This window comes from Anolis carolinensis, chromosome 4 (genome assembly GCF_035594765.1).
Source record: "Anolis carolinensis isolate JA03-04 chromosome 4, rAnoCar3.1.pri, whole genome shotgun sequence".
NCBI lineage: Eukaryota > Metazoa > Chordata > Lepidosauria > Squamata > Dactyloidae > Anolis > Anolis carolinensis.
Window position 1 is genome coordinate 75,690,231 of NC_085844.1, and position 12,849 is coordinate 75,703,079.

The window sequence follows — 12,849 nt, forward strand, 5'->3', positions numbered from 1 at the left end:
CCGGCAGAATGTTGGATAAGCGAATATGTTGGATAATAAGGAGGGATTAAGGATAAGCCTATTAAACATCAAATTAAGTTATGATTTCACAAATTAAGGACCAAAACATCATGTTAGACAACAAATTTGGAAGAAAAAGTAGTTCAATACACAGTAATTCTATGTAGAAATTACTGGATTTATGAATTTAGCACCAAAATATCACGATATATTGAAAGCAATGACTACAAAAATGCTTTGGATAATCCAGAACATTGGATAAGCGAGTGTTGGATAAGTGAGACTCTACTGTAAATACTACATAGCATTACTGCGCATGGAACTACTTTTTCTGTCAAATTTGTTGTATAATATGATGTTTTGGTGCTTAATTTGTATAACGATTACCTAATTTGATGTTTAATTGGCTTTTCCTGAATCCCTTCTTATTATCCAACATATTCACTTATCCTGCCGGCCTGTTTACGTTGGATAAGTGAGACTCTACTGTATATTTCTAATCTTATATTATCTGCTCAGAACTGGATTATCTGAGGCCCCTTCTTCACAGCTGTATAAAATGCACACTGAAGTGGATTATATGGTAGTGCGGAGTCAAGATAATCCAGTGCAAAGCAGATAATATAAGATTATAAATGGGTTATATAGCTGTGTGGAAGGGCCTTGAGTCTACACTGCCATATAATCCAGTGCAAATTAGATAATCTGGTGGAAGAAGACTCAGTGAGGCCTAAATCTGCCTGTCCCCTAACTGAAACCTGGCTGTCCCTTGGCTCGTTGCTAGGCAACCAAGTGGGCAGAGATTAGCCCTCTAAACTGGCAGCAATTGGATAAAAAAAATTATTGCTCTCCCTCTAATTAGGACTTTATTTTTCTTTTCTTTTTTTGTATCAACCTTGAGGCATGGATGATGGGTTGTGTTGTCAAATTTTGAGGTTGGGGGGCCTGTACTTTTGTTGTTTTGTGAATTGCCGTGATGCCATCACTCTTTTATATATATAGATGTTTTAAATGTGCATTATGAACTGTGCTTTTAAAAACAGCATCATTTGCATACTTTTGTGCCTTTTTATCTACACTTTGTTTTCTAGTGTTGTTAATCACCTTAGATTCTGTGCTGGGAGCATTTTGCTTTTCAAATAACAAAATAAAATTGCATCGCACTGCATTTACTGTCTAATGGCAACAGATCAAATAGTCTGAAGCCTTGAACACTGACACTAGAGCTTTGTTTCCATCTTAGACAAGCATTAGGCAACTTTGCTGAGTTCGAAGTCCAATTTTCAGGCATACCTCAAACCACCTGGAGATCACATCTTCAACTAAAAAATATTTTTCCTCACAATTTTCATACAGCAAAAGTGATCTAATGTCACTCCTGCGTATCAATTTTTATTTCCTCCTCCCAAATTCTTCCCAGCAATGTTTGGGCAGCTCCAAGGGCTCCAGAGATGAGAAATAGGAAATAATAGTCTGCAGACTATGTCTGGGTTGCTGGGAGTTTCTTGGGCTGTATGGCCATGTTGCAGTAGCATTCTGTCCTGATATTTCGCTTGCATCTATGGCATGCATCCTCAGAGATCTAAACAAACCTCTGAGGATGCTTGTCACAGATGCAGGCAAAATTTCAGGAGAGAATGCTACTGGAACATGGCCATACAGCCCAAAAAACGTACAGCAACCCAGTGATTCCAGCTATGAAAGCCTTTGACAACACAGACTATGTGTCATTCATTCCTACCTCACAAAGGAAATAGGTTCCACACAAGTTTCAGCTTCATTTTGTGAAATTATTCTACTTTCTGTCCACATTCCTAGTCTAACATCAACCAATAGCATGGTAGATAGACGTCTTTGAACAAAGATTTGTGTGTAACAACTTGTAGTGTGTAAAAAGATTTGAGACTATAAACCAGTGTCTTACACTTTCTCCTATGGCAGTGCTTGGACATTTTTACCCAATAGCAATGTTCACACACACTTCGAGGAGTCAGAAGTGGAGCTGTGTGAGGTGCCACTGCTCATGCAAATGTGCATTCTGTTGTGCATGTGGATGTAGATTGGGTTGTGAAGTGTGTTATGCATTTTGTTACATAAAACCTGCATTTAATAGTAGAATTGCTTAACACAACCAAAGCATATGCAGAGATTGACACTTCACAATCCCTTTTTATATAATTCCATAGGCTTCCTAAACCAATATTGGCACTGAAAAAAAGTAAACAAGGCATCTCTGAATCCTCCTACAATGATCCAAGGACATGCTATCAAAACAAAGTAGATTGTGCTCAAATCAGTCTGCGATTAAGAGCTAAGGAACGGGCAATCACCTCCCAAATTCAAGGTGACTCAATGACTATCTCCTTTTTAGAAAACATTCAGTCTACTTACAGCTTGGCAGGAGTCAAGAAGATGATGTAAGGCAAAGCACGAAACACTCTCCTACTCACAAATCCTTTCCCATTGGCACTGCTGTCTGGGAATCTGAGGAGTTAAAATCTAAAACATCTGTAGGGCTAATTGTTCCTTTCTTCTGGCTGGTGGGAAGAAGAGTCTTCCTGCCTTGGACTCCCAACTTCTCCCAGAAATGTATTCCTACCTTCATAGATGCTAGCCCTTAAGATACCTCAAGACTCTTATTTATTTATTTATTTGCTTGTTTATATCCCATTTGCCACCCCTTTCCCCATATAGAGATATCAGAGCAGTGAATAATGAAACCAACCTGGCAAATTTAAAACATTAGTTTAAAAGGTTAAAAACACATTGGCAACAGTGGGTGGGTGAGTGGATTTGCACTTCCCCTTGTATCCGAGGACAGCATGCTGGGTTACAGAAAACAAGAAATGCCCCACAGGGCACATGCAGCCCTAACATCCAATATCTCATCATCTCTTCCTGTTCCCCTCTCCTATCAGCCTCTCTTGCTGAAGTGGCTGCCTTATTGTCCCTAATGTTATTGTCAGCCTTCACAAGAAGCATCAACCTGAAATCACTACGGTTTGTAACTCAAATCTAAGTAAATGCAGTTTTTCATCTTGCTACTTCATCCAATCTGATACACCCTGCCAACCATTGTCACCTTGAGTTAAACAATTGTTGACTTGTGCAAGCAAGCATAAAGGTGACCATGAAGGGCTCGGGCACTGTGGTGTGCAAAATGGCAGGAACAGGGAGCCAATGTAACACAGGTAGAAGTAGCAAAACAGAGATGCCCACATCCAGGAGGAAGTAAGAGGTACAACAGGTAAGAACTCCCCTCCCCAGGGCTTCCATTTGTAACCTCACAGACCTAAATGCTTGATTGAATCCTAGTTGTCAAAATGAACAAACCAAGTATTGTGCTTCCTTACCTTTGATGGCAGCCACAGGAGAAAAATAAGTCTTGTTTCAAACTCTTTGTGCCCTTTGAACCCTTGGGGTACATCTGAAAGAAATATGAATATACTCACATACAGGACATTGGAGATGCTGAAACTGAAAGGCTAAATTTCCTATCCTGAGAGGAAGTGGAATCCTCAATGACACCTGGTGTACATTAAAGGCAGCTTTGGTTTCAAAGAAAGGGGCTCATGAGAAAAACAGAGGTCACACTTGTCAGAGCACTTCTTCCTTTCCAAGCATTTTTTTCACCGTTTCTTTCATGTTCTGACTAACATTATTAATCCTGAAAAATATTTTTGTTCCCTTTGACTCTTTCTCCGTGCAAGAGCCAGTCTGTTTTCCCTTTTACTCTGCATATGGAAAACCTGAGATAGCCAAGTTGTTCGCTGAAGCAGCACAACTGGCCTAGCATTCAGTGACCCCTGAATAACCATCCACATATTTTCTGTCCTACACCAAGAACTCTTTAATTCCAGACATCAACACACTTATATAAAGTTACAAGGACCATATGGCCACCAGAAGTTAGTCTTAAGTTAGTGTAACCAGAATCCCGTTTCTATCACAAAATGTTCTTTGTGGTATAGAAAGGCAGACACAAATCTGCACACTAAAGTACAGAACTGGAGAACTGAGTCCTTAATCCAGTTCAGTTAATCTAGTTTCCTCCCCACAAGGCCCCAAACCACCATGTGAGGAAATGTAATGGCACACATTGTTACCCTTAATTCTAAAACTGAACGCGAAACACATTCATTTAGAAATACGTTTTGTTCACTCATATAATCCTTTCAAGTAATTTTGCTTCAGCAATGTTAGGTGCAAGTGTCTATGCACTCTGATCAGTATTGGTTTGAGAACCATGGTAAACCTCAGTAGGATTGGTTTCAAACACAGAGAGGAAGAGGACCTGTTTCTACCCAAGAAGCATGTCACCTAAAATTTGAAATTTGTTTATGTTTACTGGCCATTAAAAGATATTACTCAAAGAATCCCTGCCAAAGTCTAAGAAGATGGCTGCACCAATTTATAATCTACCTTCTAAATTGTTTTAAATTAATGTGATTGTAGTTGATTTAAAAAACACCATTGTACTAACCACAATTTTAACTATATTTCGATTTAATTCAAATTTGTGAGGTGCCCTTTATTGGAAGAAAACATGGCCTAAATAATAAATAAATAAATAAATTCTAAAGGGGAAGAAGTTGGCCTTACTCTTCCATCTTAATAGCCCCACCGTTTAGTCATGATGCTCGCTATGTATTTTAGAAATGTTATTTTACTGTTATTGTTTTAATTGCATATGCTGTTTTCATATTGTTTTATCTGTTGATTGGGCTTGGTCCCATGTGAACCGCTCCGAATCCCCTCGGGGAGATGGAAGCGGTTTATAAATAAGACTTTATTATCATTATCATTATTATTATCATCATCCAATTGGTCTGACTCATTCCTTTGTCTCTAACTTCCTAGAAAAGTGAAGGGAGAGACTAAAGTTGCTCAGTTATTTCCCAACCTTCTTCTCATAATTTTCAGCACAGACTGACAAAGAGAACACAGAACACCAAAATATTTTCATGCAAAAGTCTTTGGATTTATTGGCAGATTCAAAGCTAAGTACAGTGTGTTGGCTACACCTAAAAAGCAGCTGGTACTTTCAAATTAAATAATAGATCTCCTTACCATAGCACCTTCCCACTATAACATGTGGAAATGATACGGTTCTTTCTGTGAAATTTATAGCAGGTCATTCCAAATTATTCCAACTCTCTTTCTACTCTGGCCCCCTCCACCACAACCACCTCTATCAAAAACAAAAGTAACTGAATTAGATAACAACATGCTCAGTGTTAATATGTACTACACTCATTTTATGGTCAAGAAGTGAATTTTCCTTGAAGTGAAAAATACCACAGTATAGTAGCAGTGGAGCTGTCACATGGGCAAACAAGGAAGTCTCAAGCACCTGTTCCAACGGCGGCACATCAGTTGAGGATTTCCCCTGACTGATGTCGTTGCACCTGCTTCACAGGTTCTTTGGGTGAAGGATGTGGGTTGACTGGAAGCCATATGTACTGCTCTAGCGTGTCCCAACCTAAGAAAGCAGCATACACATCCACAAATATAGACAGGAGCCTAGAGATACTTGATCTAATCTTTCATCCTACACACACACACACTAAACAACACTTGGGCCATGTGCACACTGGTCAAATAAAGGGAACTCCCCTTGCAATTGATGCAAGGAGTCCAAATTAGACACATGTGGATTCTAACTGTTTCAAGCTATTTATCTGGTGCAAGAAGATTTTTCCTGAGGTGTGGATAGCTGGATCAGACTGTATCAGAACCAATCCAGCATCCGTATGTCCAACAGGCCCATCGCTGTGTCACCAGCCAGAAGCAGCTCCAAACTTCCTCAACAAAGTTGCTGGTGATGCCACTTTTCATGAGATAAAAATTGGGTACTCAGTCTTATGACCAGCAGAAAAAACATTTCCAGCAAGCCTCTGCAAGGAAGATTCTTCTGGCCAGTGACACAGCAGAAATCAAGGGCCCACTGGACTTACATTCCCTGTTTCTCTCTCTCTCTAGGATTTTCTCTGGGATCCATTACAGATCAAATGTTTTCTTATGAATGCAATTCCACAACAATGATAGTCAATAGATGCAAGCTGTGACATCTGAGCTGCCTCTCAAGCAGGGTTTGGAAAAGTTACTTTTCTGACTACAGTTCCGAAACTCCCTCAGCCAGTTACTATGCTGGCTTGTGGATTCAAAAATAACATTTCCAAGAGGAACTTTCAGATCTTTAGATCATCCCCTCAAACATGAGTATTCCACGGAAATTATTCTTGAGTTTCAAGAAATCTCACAGTTAAGTGTTCTGTTCTATGGCTGATGATGTGTTAGACATTGTTTTGAATCTCTAAAGTCCTTTAGGGAGATTTGCTTACCTATACTGCTTGGGGTGAGTGAAGAGAAATGTTCTAGTCTGCCCTTTTATGAGAAAACTTTTAACAATTATAATATCCAACAAACATTCTAGGACGAGCAAGTTGCTGTTGCAATGTCATGGCTTGAGCAATACAGTTATTTTCTCACACTGACCTTAGTTGAACAGCAGATCCTTAAACAGAGAAGCTACACTAAATACAGAATCCTTACAACTTCCCTTGAAAACCATGACAGAGGTTCAAAGAGCAAATGTGGTTGCCTTCTCTAGCAATAAATTTTTATTTGTTGATTGTTACTGGGAAACTATAACCTTAATTCCTGGAGAACTACTCTGTCCTTAGAAGACCCTGTTGCAACATTCTACAGCTTCCCCATGTTGACAGTAGGGAATATGAAAATATGATGGCAAGAAGAAAACATAAAATAAAAGTGAAGATAAGAATTATACATGTCAACTGAGGTTTTCAGCAGGGGATGAGTACATCTTGAACAGAGTTTCTTGTGGCCGGGTGCACTACCACTTCATCTTATCCTATTCCATCCCACAAATCTCACATCTCTTTCAACAGTTTCGTTCCCTTTGGGTATTATGGCAACTAGGATTCACAACACAGAAAGCCAGCAAGACGTAGTGATTTGAGTGTTGGATCAAAGTTCAAATCCCAACTCAACTATGGAAACCCAATGGGTGGTACTAGCCAAGTCATGCTCTCTCAGCCTCAGAGCAAATGAAAGTTAACTGTGGTGCCTAACATCATATGGAGAGCAATGTCATCTCTGGTCTACAAAATTATTAATCAGCCATGGAAACCTACTGGGTAGCCAATACACTCTCGGCCTTTGAGGAATGTAACTGAAAACTTTCTCGAAGTAAATCTGGCCAAGAAAATCTCAAGAGTCACCAAAAAGCACCAGCCAAAAGGCAAATAGCAGTATCAGATGATAACAAAAAGTCACTAAATATAACCCAGGACAAAATACATAACTCTTTATTTGAAATGATATGAACATTTGATAATGCCTTTTAAAGTTCAAGGTGATGTTGGCACCATAATTTTCTGCTTTCCCTGCTCCCGCACTTTAACCTGACCCTTCTGCTTCATGTAGGCCAAGGAAGGGAATGTTTCGTGTATTCCCTTCCCTGTCTTATGTTGATGCTCCTCTGAGTCATTCTATGCAGTCAGATTCTGACTCAAGCACTTTCAGGAAGACCAGACCTGAAAACAAATCTATGACTTCACAGCCCTGTTCCTTAGGAAGGAAACATGAGCTGCCTTTGTCAGGAAAAGGAAACTGTTTGGAAGTCTAGTCTGTCCCCTTCCTCTCACAGCTTCTCCTCCCTCAGAGTATTTTCATTGATTGTCATGGGGGTAGGAGGTGGGGGAGAGAAAAAGGAAACAATGCAATACAATTCCCAACCCCGCTTGTCATCAAAACACAATACTATTTGATGTCTCTGCAACTCAGATACAGGCTGAAGCAATGAGAAAGGAAATGGGAGGCAGGGCAGGAAAATTAAGGAATTATTGGAGGGGAATGGAGCTTAATATAAAGAATTATGTGAAATTGAATCACAAGGAAAAAACTGTGGACATCAAAGAGGTAAAAAAAGAAGGCAGGGAGCAAAACAGGAAGCAAGTTTATGACAAAGCTAAGAAAATAGCAAGTTGGTTTGTATTTACAGAAAATAAAACAAGGCTAGAATCAGCATTTTGGAAATGCCCTGGCTAGTGTGCAAAATGAGAGGTAAACAAAACAACAATGGGTTTTGTTAATGATTAGTGTTAATTCTGGTAATCATTGACTTGTGACTGAATACAATAATATTCACCATTAATATATCTAATCAGAATGGGCAGTATAGAACTAGTAGGAGACCAGTAAGTGCTGGCTCTTTACAACCTTTGGGGTTGTACAGAACCTCTCAGTTCAGTCCTTGCTCCTTCCTACTCCAAACCTACTGCAACTGGAACAAATAGAAGATTTTGCTTTTTCAAACAGCACAGGAAGCAAGGGGGAGGATTGCAAACTGGGTGGAAAAAGGTTACACTTTTTCAAGCAATGTGAAAGGCCTTTCCTTCTTTCTTGTGTAGTTCTTTGGATTAAAAAAAAAATCAGTCAATTTGCTTGCAGGAAAGTATTTGGATTGCTGCATATACAATCATCCCTTCATTTTTTGCAGGGATTAGGGACACAGCTCCCCTGCAAAAATGGAAAAACCATGAATATCTCAGGTGGAGGGTGGACACCACCACTGCGGTCCCCAGAGCGGGGGAGCCGGTTTAACATGCCACTTCACATATGCTGTGGATCCCGGCTATTTTTCCTTCATGGCAGAAGTCTCTCTTTCACCCCAGTGAAGAAAGGAAGGGGAGAACAGTAACAGCAAACTGCGAGAGGAATAGCAACCTGATTCAATTAATCCGGTTCCTCCTCCCCTTCCTGAGAGCCACCTGCTTCTGTTCCCATGATATTGCTTTCCCTTTTGCAGGATACTATAAAGCTAATACCGGTACTGGGCAGAACAGTGACTTGCAGCATGCACACCACCGAAACAGCCCTCTCATTCACCTTCTGAAGATGAGGCTGCCACTGAATGTTCACATGACAGCCCCAACTGTGGAAGAAAGTGTGCATCAACCTCGCAAATAATCGAAACTGTGAGTGTAAAACCCATAGAAGTCAAGACCAACTATACATCATGACTTCTGCCTTGTGTGCTTTTGGTGCATTTAAGAGCCAAGAAAAGATAATGCATGAATGAGAGGAAATATAAAAGAGAACTACAATGTTCCCTCACTTATCGCTGGGGTTAGGTTCCAGGACCACTCGCAATAAGTGAAAATCTGCGAAGTAGGGACACAAAATTTATTTTAATATTTATACATTATTTTAGTAGTTATACACTATTTTAGGTCTTTATCCACCAATCGTGTGTTGATAAATTGCCTCCTCCTCCCGTTGCCCCTTGGGCTCCTTTTCTCTCCCTTTGGCTTCTCCTTCCTGTCTTCCTTAGTCTGCAAATTGTTTTATGATTTGTAATAGTCTTTTAGAGTTTACTGAAAAACCGCAAAACAGCAAATCCGCAAAAAGTGAACCGCAAAGTAGTGAGGGAACACTGTATGTGCTTGTGAGGCTGGGGAATATGTTTTTGGCCCTTATTCAGTGCTGATGCACATGCCAGGTCATGAGAGAATACAGTCCTGCTGCTGAAAAGAGCTTCTCTCCCCCAAAGAAATGTCTCAACAGATCTCACAACAGCTCTGCAAGGCTTGTCCACATTAGTTCAAGTGGAAGATGAGAAAATAGTGGCTTGTAAGTCTTTAGTCACTTCACTAGCCACAGCTTTAGTCAGTTTTCACAGCCAAGCAAAGTAAGACATTCATGGCCTACACTTTATATTATTATCTTTTTATTTTTATCCATGTATCCACCTTTGTCCCGAATGGGACTGAGAGTTTATATGAACAAGTGTCCTTTAAAAAGTGTTGTAAATATTGTGGTTCTATGTAACAGGAACCTTGAAAAAGTAGTGAGATCAATGCTATCTATGTTACAGCCTATATTACCGAATTAAAAAAACATAAAGGTAAGAATTTTAGTTCTGCAGTCACGTAGATTGTAACGCAAGTTAGCTAACTGCTAACTGTATCCTCAATTGTCCTTTTGACTTCTCAGTCACCATAAAATATATACTGCAGTTTATAATTCCATGACTACACCAAAAATTCTATTTTGTATTATTATCTAGCATCAAATTGAATCATATGCTGCTAATGCTTGGAAATCTGAACACATTTATCTTGTTGAATTCATACTGATGTAATAAAGAGCAGCTGCTGATTTACTGTTTATGAAGGTGCTATTATACCCTGCAATTAGGTGGTATTAAGCACCCATACCTCCCAACTTCCCATTAAGAAATAATATCCCACAGAGATAGCAAAATTTAAAGTGGCAGCAGCAGCCACAATGAGCTGTTCACCTGGAGTTCGCCTGGAGTTCCTGGAGATATGCCAAGTGGCTTGTCTTGAGATCACTGAATGAATCTGCTGCCTCAAGTATGATGAAGGATGTCATCCCATCAGATAACAGTTCAGTCAGCTTCTGTAATGGAGCTATCCCTTTCTCTTAAGCAGGGAAGTGTCTTGGGCCAACCTGCTATAATACATACATTCTCTCTGCCTGCCAAATGGTGGTGTGAAGATTATGAACGATCCCCTTCATAATCCAAGAAAGACATGCACTTTCTCCAGCAATGGCTGCAGAGGTGTGAATGAGATACTGAATGCCCCTTCCTCCCTACCTTCCTCAATATCCAACTTTACTGTGAGCCTTTGGGCCCTTCCACACTGTCCTTTAACCCAGGATCTGATCCTAGATCAGTGGTTCTCAACCTGTGGTCCTTAGATGTTTTTGGCCTACAACTCCCAGAAATCCCAGCCAGTTTACCAGTTGTTAGGATTAATCCACTGTCATAGATCATCTGCTTTAAACTGGAATATATGAGTCTCCACTGCCAGATAATCTGGGATAAACAGACAATCTGGGATCAGGTCCTGGAATAAAGGGGAAGTGTGGAAGGGCCCAAAGGCTCAATGGAAGAAATAAATTCTTCCAAGAACCACTGAAAAAGGCAGAGTGTTCACGTTGAGCCATCATCATCGAGAGCAAAGCTCTACAAGAATAATCAAATCCGAATTCCTGCCATAGACCATATTTAACTTTCAGTGCAAATGTTTTGTTTTCAAAAAGCAAACATTCATAAGTTGGCACACAACACAATGAAGTTCCACCATAAGGTTTAAGATTCCAATTTTGCTTGGTAAACAAAGTTAGCAAATTGCAATGGAGCTGCTCAACTCCAGTAAGCAGCATCTGGGTAAATGACATATACTCCCTCTCTCTCCTTTAAAAGAACAAACATAGCTATTTAGCTTAACCTTCTAGTGAACAAAAGACTGTCAGAAGAAATTGCAATTTAGGCCACTCTTAAAGTTTTTTGTCTCCTCAAATGAACAATATCAAACAGGATCAATGCATTCATCTGTGTGTGTGTGTGTGTGTGTGTGTGTGTGTGTGTGTGTAAAAAGGTAAAGGTTTTCCCCTGCAATTAAGTCCAATCATGTCCGACTCTGGGGGTTGGTGCTCATCTCGATTTCTAAGCCGAAGAGCCGGTATTGTCCATAAACGCCTCAAGGTCATGTGGCCAGCATATATATGTTTATAAGTCAGAATAGGTACATTTAAAGTTTAACTCCAGCTATCTATCTATCTATCTACAGTAGAACCCCAGTAGTCCGAGTTAAACGGGCGGACCTCAGCTCACTCAACCCGGATCACTCAGCAAGCTCCCCTGAATCCAAGCTGCGGCTGAACGGAGGGGAAGCCTCTCCGTTCAGACGTGGTTTGGATCCAGAGGAGCTGCAAGCTCCTCTGGATCCAAACCACGTCTGAATGGAGAGGTTTCTCCTCCGTTCAGCCGCAGCTTGGTTTCAGGGGAGCTTGCAGCTCCTCTGGATCCAAACCGCATCTGAACCGTGCCTCAGCTCCTTCTGAACCGCCTGCCCATGCCTCGGCTCCTTCATCACGCCGGGGGCTGGCAGCACCGGTGCCCGGCGTGGCGAACGAGCCAGCCGTGCGCGTTGCTAGGTAGATAGAAAGCTACCTAGCAACACGCACGGGGCGCTCACTCCTTGGGAGGCGCCCCCTGCATGTTGCTAGGTAGCTTGCTATCTACCTAGCAACATGCACACCAGCAAGCAGGTGAATGGGGAGGGCCTTTGCAGCCCTCTCCGTTCACCCTCTCGGATTGCAAGGAGGCTCGGACGAGCGGGGCTCAGACGAGCGGGGTTTTACTGTATCTATCTATCTATCTATCTGGAGCTACACTTTAATATGTATCTGTTCTGATATATATATATATATATATATAGAGAGAGAGAGAGAGAGAGAGAGAGCGCTTTGAATAGTATAGGGAAGGTTTAACACCCCTGAGATGTTTATTTTGCAGTCTGTGTCCCTGTTCTGAAGATTTCACCTCACTTTCTATCCCTATAATAATTGGATTTTGAAAAATTTGGCTTGTTGTGGAAATGAGGATTGGTGAAAAAGCTTCAGAAGAGACACCTTTTCCCTATGATAACTCTTTCAGAAGTGAATTTCCCTTCCTAGAGACAGATTTCTCTCAATTCCTGTTGTCTCACCTCCATTCTTAACTATGAGTCATTTGTAAGTCGGATGTTTGTAAGTCGAGGGCTGCCTGTACATGGAAACACCTCCATGTATGGAACTCCCATGTCAAAAGGTTAAACAGTGGTCTTACAAAAGTAATTTGTTGCATGTATACACAGTGGTATATAACAAATAATGAGTTCTCAGGGCTATTTTAAGATAAATCAGATTTGCCATTATCTAAACCTGTTATCTCTACCTATGAATTCCACAAATTAACAGAAGCAATGGAAAGTATGTGGTCACCAGACCAGATGTTTTTGCCCTACA

The 12,849-nt window shown here is 40.7% G+C and overlaps 1 long non-coding RNA gene across 2 annotated transcripts in view; it reads right to left on the reverse strand.

The window, feature by feature from the left end:
- Positions 1–12,849, reverse strand: part of LOC103278564 (RNA-directed DNA polymerase from mobile element jockey) — a 406,813-nt gene that overhangs the window by 166,219 nt on the left and 227,745 nt on the right. For both annotated transcript variants that reach the window (XR_010006105.1, XR_010006102.1), the window contains exon 7: positions 3,354–3,427. This is a non-coding gene — a long non-coding RNA (RNA-directed DNA polymerase from mobile element jockey). The remainder of the gene's footprint in view (positions 1–3,353; positions 3,428–12,849) is intronic.